Below are 11,838 nucleotides of genomic sequence, written 5' to 3' on the forward strand. Positions count from 1 at the left end.
AACATTCGCATTTCTCGCATACTTGTTGGCCAGATCCTTGCCTTTTTCTGGTTTGGATCACGTAGTAATGTGGTACCACACTGAAACAGTCAATAAAAGCTGGTTCCGATTAGTATTTTAGGGGATAACGCCGGTTATGTCTGGGATAGGTCTGGTATTTGCCCTCATCTGGCTCGTACTTTCGCATTTTTCGCTTACTTGTTGGCCAGATCTCGGGCTTTTTGTGGTTTGGATTCCGTCGTAATGTGGTTCCACACCGAAACAGTCAATTAAACCTGGTTACGATTAATATTTTGGAGGATAGCTCTGGTTATGTTTGGGTTAGTTCTGGTATTTGCAATCATCAGGCACATACTTTCGCATTTTTCGCATACTTGTTGGCCAGATCCTGGCCTTTTTCTGGTTTGGATCACGTAGTAATGCGGTAGCACACCTAAACAGTCAATTAAAGCTGGTTGCGATTAATATTTTAGAGGATAACGCCGGTTATGTCTCGGTTAGGTCTGGGATTTGCCCTCATCTGGCTCGTACTTTCGCACTTTTCGCATACTTGTTGGCCAGATCCTGGGCTTTTTCTGGGTTGGATCACGTAGTAATGTGGTAACACACTGTCAATAAAAGCTGGTTCCGAATAGCATTCTGGAGGATAACGCTGGTTATGTCTCGGTTTGGTATGGTATTAGCAATCATCTAGCTCGTACTTTCGCATTTTTCGCATACTTGTTGGGCAGATCCTGGCCTTTTTCTGGCTTGGACCACGCAGTAATGCGGTACCACACCGAAACAGTCAATCAAACCTGGTTGCGATTAATATTTTAGAGGATAACGCCGGTGATGTCTCGGTTAGGTCTGGGATTTGTCCTCATCTGGCTCGTACTTTCGAATTATTCGCATACTTGTTGTCCAGATCCTGGGCTTTTTCAGGCTAGGATCACGTAGTAATGTGGTACCACACTGAAACAGTCAATAAAAGCTGGTTCCGATTAGTATTTTTGAGGACACCGCCGGCTATGACTCGGTTAAGTCTGGGATTTGCCCTAATCTGGCTCGTACTTTCGCATTTTTCGCATACTTGTTGGGCAGATCCTGGCCTTTTTCTGGCTTGGGCCATGTAGTAATGTGGTACCACACAGAAACAGTCAATTAAACCTGGTTCCGAGTAATATTTTAGAGGATAACGCCGGTTATGTCTGGGTTAGGTCTGGTATTTGCCCTCATCTGGCTCGTACTTTCGCATTTTTCGCTTACTTGTTGGCCAGATCCTGGGCTTTTTCTGGTTTGGATCCCGCAGTAATGTGGTTCCACACCGAAGCAGTCAATTAATCCAGGATGCGATTAATATTTTAGAGGATAACGCCGGTTATGTCTCGGTTAGGTCTGGGATTTGCCCTCATCTGTCTCAAACTTTCGCATTTCTCGCATACTGGTTGGCCAGATCCTGGCCTTTTTCTGGTTTGGATCGCGTAGTAATGTGGTACCACACTGAAACAGTCAATAAAAGCTGGTTCCGATTAGTATTTTAGAGGATAACGCTGGTTATGTCTGGGTTAGTTCTGGTATTTGCAATCATCTGGCTCATACTTTCGCATTTCTCGCATACTTGTTGGCCAGATCCTGGCCTTTTTCTGGTTTGGGTCGCGTAGTAATGTGGTACCACACTGAAGCAGTCAATTAATCCAGGATGCGATTAATATTTTAGAGGATATCGCCGGTTGTTGTCTCGGTTAGGTCTGGGATTTGGCCTCATCTGGCTCGAACTTTCGCATTTTTCGCATACTTGTTGGCCAGATCCTGGCCTTTTTCTGGTTTGGATCACGTAGTAATACGGTACCACACCGAAATAGTAAACTAAACCTGGTTGCGATTAATATCTTAGAGGATAGCGCAGGTTATGTCTTGGTTAGGTCTGGGATTTGCCCTCATCTGCCTCGTACTTTCGCATTTTTCGCATACTTGTTGGCCAGATCCTGGGCTTTTTCATGCTTTGACGTGGCAGTAATGCGGTACCACACTGAAACAGTCAACTAAACCTGGTTCCGATTAATATTTTGGAGGGCAACGCTGGTTGTGTTTGGGTTAGTTCTGGTATTTGCAATCATCAGGCACATACTTTCGCATTTTTCGCATACTTGTTGGCCAGATCCTGGCCTTTTTCTGGTTTGGATCACGTAGTAATGTGGTGCCACACTGAAACAGTGAATAAAAGCTGGTTCCGATTAGTATTTTAGGGGATAACGCCGGTTATGTTTGGGTTAGGTCTGGTATTTGCCCTCATCTGGCTCGTACTTTCGCATTTTTCGCTTACTTGTTGGCCAGATCTCGGGTTTTTTGTGGTTTGGATCCCGTCGTAATGTGGTTCCACACCGAAGCAGTCAATTAAACCTGGTTACGACTAATATTTTGGAGGATAACGCTGGTTATGTTTGGGTTAGTTCGAGTATTTGCAACCATCAGGCACATACTTTCGCATTTTTCGCATACTTGTTGGCCAGATCCTGGCCTTTTTCTGGTTTGGATCACGTAGTAATGCGGTAGCACACCTAAACAGTCAATTAAAGCTGGTTGCGATTAGTATTTTAGGGGACAACGCCGGTTATGTCTGGGTTAGGTCTGGTATTTGCCCTCATCTGGCTCGTACTTTCGCATTTTTCGCTTACTTGTTGGCCAGATCCTGGGCCTTTTGTGGTTTGGATCCCGTGGTAATGTGGTTCCACACCGAAGCAGTCAATTAATCCAGGATGCGATTAATATTTTAGAGGATAACGCCGGTTATGTCTGGGTTAGGGCTGGTATTTGCCCTCATCTGGCTCGTACTTTCGCACTTTTCGCATACTTGTTGGCCAGATCCTGGGCTTTTCTGGATTTGACCACGTAGTAATGTGGTACCACACTGAAACAGTCAATTAATCCAGGATGCGATTAATATTTTAGAGGATAACGCCGGTTATGTGTCGGTTAGGTCTGGGATTTGCCCTCATCTGGCTCGTACTTTCGCATTTTTCGCATACTTGTTGGCCAGATCCTGGGTTTTTTCTGGTTTGTATCCCGTAGTAATGAGGTGCCACACCGAGACAGTCAATTAATCCAGGATGCGATTAATATTTTAGAGGATAACGACGGTTATGTCTCGGTTAGGTCTGAGATTTGCCCTCATCTGGTTCGTACTTTCGCATTTTTCGCATACTTGTTGGCCAGATCCTGGGCCTAATTCTGGTTTGGATCACGTAGTAATGTGGTACCACACTGAAACAGTCAATAGAAGCTGGTTCCGAATAGTATTTTAGAGGATAACGCAGGTTACGTCTGGGTTAGTTCTGGTATTCGCAATCATCTGGCTCATACTTTCGTGTTTTTCGCATACTTGTTGGCCAGATCCTGGGTTCTTTCTGCTTTGGATCCCGTAATAATGTGGTTCCACACCGAAGCAGTAAATTAAACCAGGTTGCGATTAATATTTTAAAGGATATCGCCGGTTATGTCTCGGTTTGGTCTGGGATTTGCCCTCATCTGGCTCGTACTTTCGCATTTTTCGCATACTTGTTGGCCAGATCCTGGCCTTTCTCTGGCATTGACCACGTAGTAATGTGGTACCACACTGAAACAGTCAATTAAACCTGGTTCCGATTAATATTTTAGAGGATAACGCCGGTTATGTCAGGGTTAGGTCTGGTATTTGCCCTCATCTGGTTCGTACTTGCGCATTTTTCGCTTACTGTTGGTCCAGATCCTGGCATTTTTTCTGGTTTGGATGACGTAGTAATGCGGTACCACATCGAAACTGTCAACTAAATCTGGTTGCGATCAATATTTTAGAGGATAACGCCGGTTATGTCTTGGTTAGTTCTGGGATTTGCCCTCTCCTGGCGCGTACTTTCGCATTTCTCGCATACTTGTTGGCCAGATCCTGGGCCTTTTGTGGTTTGGATCCCGTAGTAATGTGGTTCCACACCGAAGCAGTCAATTAATCAAGGATGCGATTAATATTTTAGAGGATAGCGCAGGTTATGTCTTGGTTAGGTCTGGGATTAGCCCTCATCTGCCTCGTACTTTCGCATTTTTCGCATACTTGTTGGCCAGATCCTGGGCTTTTTCATGCTTTGACGTGGCAGTAATGCGGTACCACACTGAAACAGTCAACTAAACCTGCTTCCGATTAATATTTTGGACGGCAACGCTGGTTGTGTTTGGGTTAGTTCTGGTATTTGCAATCATCAGGCACATACTTTCGCATTTTTCGCATACTTGTTGGCCAGATCCTGGCCTTTTTCTGGTTTGGATCACGTAGTAATGTGGTGCCACACTGAAACAGTGAATAGAAGCTGGTTCCGATTAGTATTTTAGGGGATAACGCCGGTTATGTTTGGGTTAGGTCTGGTATTTGCCCTCATCTGGCTCGTACTTTCGCATTTTTCGCTTACTTGTTGGCCAGATCTCGGGTTTTTTGTGGTTTGGATCCCGTCGTAATGTGGTTCCACACCGAAACAGTCAATTAAACCTGGTTACGACTAATATTTTGGAGGATAACGCTGGTTATGTTTGGGTTAGTTCGAGTATTTGCATTCATCAGGCACATACTTTCGCATTTTTCGCATACTTGTTGGCCAGATCCTGGCCTTTTTCTGGTTTGGATCACGTAGTAATGCGGTAGCACACCTAAACAGTCAATTAAAGCTGGTTGCGATTAGTATTTTAGGGGACAACGCCGGTTATGTCTGGGTTAGGTCTGGTATTTGCCCTCATCTGGCTCGTACTTTCGCATTTTTCGCTTACTTGTTGCCCAGGTCTCGGGTTTTTTGTGGTTTGGATCACGTAGTAATGTGGTACCACACTGAAACAGTCAATTAAACCTGGTTGCGATTAATATTTTAGAGGATAACGCCGGTTATGTCTCGGTTTAGTTCAGGGATTTGCCCTCATCTGGCTCGTACTTTCGCATTTCTCGCATACTTGTTGGCGAGATCCTGGCCTTTTTCTGGTTTGGATCACGTAGTAATGTGGTACCACACAGAAACAGTCAATTAAACCTGGTTCCGATGAATATTTTGGAGGATAACGCTGGTTATGTCTGGGTTAGGGCTGGTATTTGCCCTCATCTGGCTCGTACTTTCGCACTTTTCGCATACTTGTTGGCCAGATCCTGGGCTTTTTCTGGATTTGACCACGTAGTAATGTGGTACCACACTGAAACAGTCAATTAATCCAGGATGCGATTAATATTTTAGAGGATAACGCCGGTTATGTGTCGGTTAGGTCTGGGATTTGCCCTCATCTGGCTCGTACTTTCGCATTTTTCGCTTACTTGTTGGCCAGATCTTGGGTTTTTTCTGGTTTGTATCCCGTAGTAATGATGTGCCACACCGAGACAGTCAATTAATCCAGGATGCGATTAATATTTTAGAGGATAACGACGGTTATGTCTCGGTTAGGTCTGAGATTTGCCCTCATCTGGTTCGTACTTTCGCATTTTTCGCATACTTGTTGGCCAGATCCTGGGCCTAATTCTGGTTTGGATCACGTAGTAATGTGGTACCACACTGAAACAGTCAATAGAAGCTGGTTCCGAATAGTATTTTAGAGGATAACGCAGGTTACGTCTGGGTTAGTTCTGGTATTCGCAATCATCTGGCTCATACTTTCGTGTTTTTCGCATACTTGTTGGCCAGATCCTGGGTTCTTTCTGCTTTGGATCCCGTAATAATGTGGTTCCACACCGAAGCAGTAAATTAAACCAGGTTGCGATTAATATTTTAAAGGATATCGCCGGATATGTCTCGGTTTGGTCTGGGATTTGCCCTCATCTGGCTCGTACTTTCGCATTTTTCGCATACTTGTTGGCCAGATCCTGGCCTTTCTCTGGCATTGACCACGTAGTAATGTGGTACCACACTGAAACAGTCAATTAAACCTGGTTCCGATTAATATTTTAGAGGATAACGCCGGTTATGTCAGGGTTAGGTCTGGTATTTGCCCTCATCTGGTTCGTACTTGCGCATTTTTCGCTTACTGTTGGTCCAGATCCTGGCATTTTTTCTGGTTTGGATGACGTAGTTATGCGGTACCACATCGAAACTGTCAACTAAATCTGGTTGCGATCAATATTTTAGAGGATAACGCCGGTTATGTCTTGGTTAGTTCTGGGATTTGCCCTCTCCTGGCGCGTACTTTCGCATTTCTCGCATACTTGTTGGCCAGATCCTGGGCCTTTTGTGGTTTGGATCCCGTAGTAATGTGGTTCCACACCGAAGCAGTCAATTAATCTAGGATGCGATTAATATTTTAGAGGATAACGCCGGTTATGTCTCGGTTCGGTCTGGGACTTGCCCTCATCTGGCTCGTACTTTCGCATTTTTCCCATACTTGTTGGCCAGATCCTGGCCTTTTTCTGGCTTGGAGCACGTAGTAATGTGGTACCACACCGAAACAGTCAATTAAACCTGGTTCCGATTAATATTTTAGAGGATAACGCCGGTTATGTCTGGGTTAGGGCTGGTATTTGCCCTCATCTGGCTCGTACTTTCGCATTTTTCGCATACTTGTCGGTCAGTTCCTGGCCTCTTTCTAGTTTGGATCACGTAGTAATGCGGTACCACACAGAAACAGTTAATTAAACCTGGTTCCGGTTAATATTTTAGAGGATAGCGCCGGTTATGTCTCGGTTAGGTCTGGGATTTGCCCTCATCTGGCTCGTACTTTCGCATTTTTCAAATACTTGTTGGCCAGATCCTGGGTTTTTTCTGGTTTGGATAACGTAGTAATACGGTACCACACTGAAACAGTTAATTAAACCTGGTTCCGATTAATATATTAGAGGATAACGCCAGTTATGTCTGGGTTAGGGCTGGTATTTGCCCTCATCTGGCTCGTACTTTCGCACTTTTCGCATACTTGTTGGCCAGATCCTGGGCTTTTTCTGGATTTGACCACGTAGTAATGTGGTACCACACTGAAACAGTCAATTAATCCAGGATGCGATTAATATTTTAGAGGATAACGCCGGTTATGTGTCGGTTAGGTCTGGGATTTGCCCTCATCTGGCTCGTACTTTCGCATTTTTCGCTTACTTGTTGGCCAGATCCTGGGCCTTTTGTGGTTTGGATCCCGTAGTAATGTGGTTCCACACCGAAGCAGTCAATTAATCCAGGATGCGATTAATATTTTAGAGGATAACGCCGGTTATGTCTCGGTTCGGTCTGGGACTTGCCCTCATCTGGCTCGTACTTTCGCATTTTTCCCATACTTGTTGGCCAGACCCTGTGTTTTTTGTGGTTTGGATCCCGTCGTAATGTGGTTCCACAACGAAACAGTCAATTACACCTGGTTGCGATTAATATTTTAGAGGATAACGCCGGTTATGTCAGGTTTAGGTCTGGTATTTGCCCTCATCTGGTTCGTACTTGCGCATTTTTCGCTTACTGTTGGTCCAGATCCTGGCATTTTTTCTGGTTTGGATGACGTAGTAATGCGGTACCACATCGAAACTGTCAACTAAATCTGGTTGCGATCAATATTTTAGAGGATAACGCCGGTTATGTCTGGGTTAGGGCTGGTATTTGCCCTCATCTGGCTCGTACTTTCGCATTTTTCGCATACTTGTCGGTCAGTTCCTGGCCTCTTTCTAGTTTGGATCACGTAGTAATGCGGTACCACACTGAAACAGTTAATTAAACCTGGTTCCGATTAATATATTAGAGGATAACGCCAGTTATATCTCGGTTAGGTCTGGGATTTGCCCTCATCTGGCTCGTACTTTCGCATTTTTCGCATACTTGTTGGCCAGATCCTGGCCTTTTTCTGGCTTTGACCACGTAGTATTGTGGTACCACATCGAAGCAGTCAATTAAACCTGGTTGCGATTAATATTTTAGAGGATAGCGCAGGTTATGTCTTGGTTAGGTCTGGGATTTGCCCTCATCTGCCTCGTACTTTCGCATTTTTCGCATACTTGTTGGCCAGATCCTGGGCTTTTTCATGCTTTGACGTGGCAGTAATGCGGTACCACACTGAAACAGTCAACTAAACCTGCTTCCGATTAATATTTTGAAGGGCAACGCTGGTTGTGTTTGGGTTAGTTCTGGTATTTGCAATCATCAGGCACATACTTTCGCATTTTTCGCATACTTGTTGGCCAGATCCTGGCCTTTTTCTGGTTTGGATCACGTAGTAATGTGGTGCCACACTGAAACAGTGAATAAAAGCTGGTTCCGATTAGTATTTTAGGGGATAACGCCGGTTATGTTTGGGTTAGGTCTGGTATTTGCCCTCATCTGGCTCGTACTTTCGCATTTTTCGCTTACTTGATGGCCAGATCTCGGGTTTTTTGTGGTTTGGATCCCGTCGTAATGTGGTTCCACACCGAAACAGTCAATTAAACCTGGTTACGACTAATATTTTGGAGGATAACGCTGGTTATGTTTGGGTTAGTTCGAGTATTTGCAATCATCAGGCACATACTTTCGCATTTTTCGCATACTTGTTGGCCAGATCCTGGCCTTTTTCTGGTTTGGATCACGTAGTAATGCGGTAGCACACCTAAACAGTCAATTAAAGCTGGTTGCGATTAGTATTTTAGGGGACAACGCCGGTTATGTCTGGGTTAGGTCTGGTATTTGCCCTCATCTGGCTCGTACTTTCGCATTTTTCGCTTACTTGTTGCCCAGGTCTCGGGTTTTTTGTGGTTTGGATCACGTAGTAATGTGGTACCACACTGAAACAGTCAATTAAACCTGGTTGCGATTAATATTTTAGAGGATAACGCCGGTTATGTCTCGGTTTAGTTCAGGGATTTGCCCTCATCTGGCTCGTACTTTCGCATTTCTCGCATACTTGTTGGCGAGATCCTGGCCTTTTTCTGGTTTGGATCACGTAGTAATGTGGTACCACACAGAAACAGTCAATTAAACCTGGTTCCGATGAATATTTTGGAGGATAACGCTGGTCGTGTTTGGGTTAGTTCTGGTATTTGCAATCATCAGGCACATACTTTCGCAATTTTCGCATACTTGTTGGCCAGATCCTGGCCTTTTTCTGGTTTGGATCACGTAGTAATGTGGTACCACACTGAAACAGTCAATAAAAGCTGGTTCCGATTAGTATTTTAGGGGATAACGCCGGTTATGTCTGGGTTAGGTCTGGTATTTGCCCTCATCTGGCTCGTACTTTCGCATTTTTCGCTTACTTGTTGGCCAGATCTCGGGTTGTTTGTGGTTTGGATCCCGTGGTAATGTGGTTCCACAACGAAACAGTCAATTAAACCTGGTTACGATTAATATTCTAGAGGATAACGCTGGTTATGTCTGGGTTAGTTCTGGTATTTGCAATCATCTGGCTAATACTTACGCGTTTTTCGCATACTTGTTGGGCAGATCCAGGGCTTTTTCTGGTTTGGATCATGTAGTAATGCGGTACCACTCCGAAACATTCAATTAAACCTGTTTGCGATTAATATTTTACAGGATAACGCCGGTTATGTCTCGGTTTGGTCTGGTATTAGCAATCATCTGGCTCGTACTTTCGCATTTTTCGCATACTTGTTGGGCAGATCCGGGCCTTTTTCTGGCTTGGACCACGTAGTAATGCGGTACCACACCGAAACAGTCAATCAAACCTGGTTGCGATTAATATTTTAGAGGATAACGCCGGTTATGTCTCGGTTAGGTCTGGGATTTGTCCTCATCTGGCTCGTACTTCCGAATTATTCGAATACTTGTTGTCCAGATCCTGGCCTTTTTCTGGTTTGGATCACGTAGTAATGCGGTACCACTCCGAAACAGTGAATTAAACCTGGTTGCGATTAATATTTTAGAGGATAACGCAGGTTATGTCTCGGTTAGGTCTGGGATTTGCCCTCATCTGGCTCATACTTTCGCGTTTTTCGCATACTTGTTGGCCAGACCCTGTGTTTTTTGTGGTATGGATCCCGTAGTAATGTGGTTCCACACCGAAGCAGTCAATTAATCCAGGATGCGATTAATATTTTAGAGGATAACGCCGGTTATGTCTCGGTTCGGTCTGGGACTTGCCCTCATCTGGCTCGTACTTTCGCATTTTTCCCATACTTGTTGGCCAGATCCTGGCCTTTTTCTGGCTTGGACCACGTAGTAATGTGGTACCACACCGAAACAGTCAATTACACCTGGTTCCGATTAATATTTTAGAGGATAACGCCGGTTATGTCTGGGTTAGGGCTGGTATTTGCCCTCATCTGGCTCGTACTTTCGCACTTTTCGCATACTTGTTGGCCAGATCCTGGGCTTTTTCTGGATTTGACCACGTAGTAATGTGGTACCACACTGAAACAGTCAATTAATCCAGGATGCGATTAATATTTTAGAGGATAACGCCGGTTATGTGTCGGTTAGGTCTGGGATTTGCCCTCATCTGGCTCGTACTTTCGCATTTTTCGCATACTTGTTGGCCAGATCCTGGGTTTTTTCTGGTTTGTATCCCGTAGTAATGATGTGCCACACCGAGACAGTCAATTAATCCAGGATGCGATTAATATTTTAGAGGATAACGACGGTTATGTCTCGGTTAGGTCTGAGATTTGCCCTCATCTGGTTCGTACTTTCGCATTTTTCGCATACTTGTTGGCCAGATCCTGGGCCTAATTCTGGTTTGGATCACGTAGTAATGTGGTACCACACTGAAACAGTCAATAGAAGCTGGTTCCGAATAGTATTTTAGAGGATAACGCAGGTTACGTCTGGGTTAGTTCTGGTATTCGCAATCATCTGGCTCATACTTTCGTGTTTTTCGCATACTTGTTGGCCAGATCCTGGGTTCTTTCTGCTTTGGATCCCGTAATAATGTGGTTCCACACCGAAGCAGTAAATTAAACCAGGTTGCGATTAATATTTTAAAGGATATCGCCGGTTATGTCTCGGTTTGGTCTGGGATTTGCCCTCATCTGGCTCGTACTTTCGCATTTTTCGCATACTTGTTGGCCAGATCCTGGCCTTTCTCTGGCATTGACCACGTAGTAATGTGGTACCACACTGAAACAGTCAATTAAACCTGGTTCCGATTAATATTTTAGAGGATAACGCCGGTTATGTCAGGGTTAGGTCTGGTATTTGCCCTCATCTGGTTCGTACTTGCGCATTTTTCGCTTACTGTTGGTCCAGATCCTGGCATTTTTTCTGGTTTGGATGACGTAGTTATGCGGTACCACATCGAAACTGTCAACTAAATCTGGTTGCGATCAATATTTTAGAGGATAACGCCGGTTATGTCTTGGTTAGTTCTGGGATTTGCCCTCTCCTGGCGCGTACTTTCGCATTTCTCGCATACTTGTTGGCCAGATCCTGGGCCTTTTGTGGTTTGGATCCCGTAGTAATGTGGTTCCACACCGAAGCAGTCAATTAATCTAGGATGCGATTAATATTTTAGAGGATAACGCCGGTTATGTCTCGGTTCGGTCTGGGACTTGCCCTCATCTGGCTCGTACTTTCGCATTTTTCCCATACTTGTTGGCCAGATCCTGGCCTTTTTCTGGCTTGGAGCACGTAGTAATGTGGTACCACACCGAAACAGTCAATTAAACCTGGTTCCGATTAATATTTTAGAGGATAACGCCGGTTATGTCTGGGTTAGGGCTGGTATTTGCACTCATCTGGCTCGTACTTTCGCATTTTTCGCATACTTGTCGGTCAGTTCCTGGCCTCTTTCTAGTTTGGATCACGTAGTAATGCGGTACCACACTGAAACAGTTAATTAAACCTGGTTCGGATTAATATATTAGAGGATAACGCCAGTTATATCTCGGTTAGGTCTGGGATTTGCCCTCATCTGGCTCGTACTTTCGCATTTTTCCCATACTTGTTGGCCAGATCCTGGCCT

The sequence above is a fragment of the Colletes latitarsis genome, chromosome 1, assembly GCF_051014445.1.
Source record: "Colletes latitarsis isolate SP2378_abdomen chromosome 1, iyColLati1, whole genome shotgun sequence".
In the NCBI taxonomy this organism is placed as follows: Eukaryota; Metazoa; Arthropoda; class Insecta; order Hymenoptera; family Colletidae; genus Colletes; species Colletes latitarsis.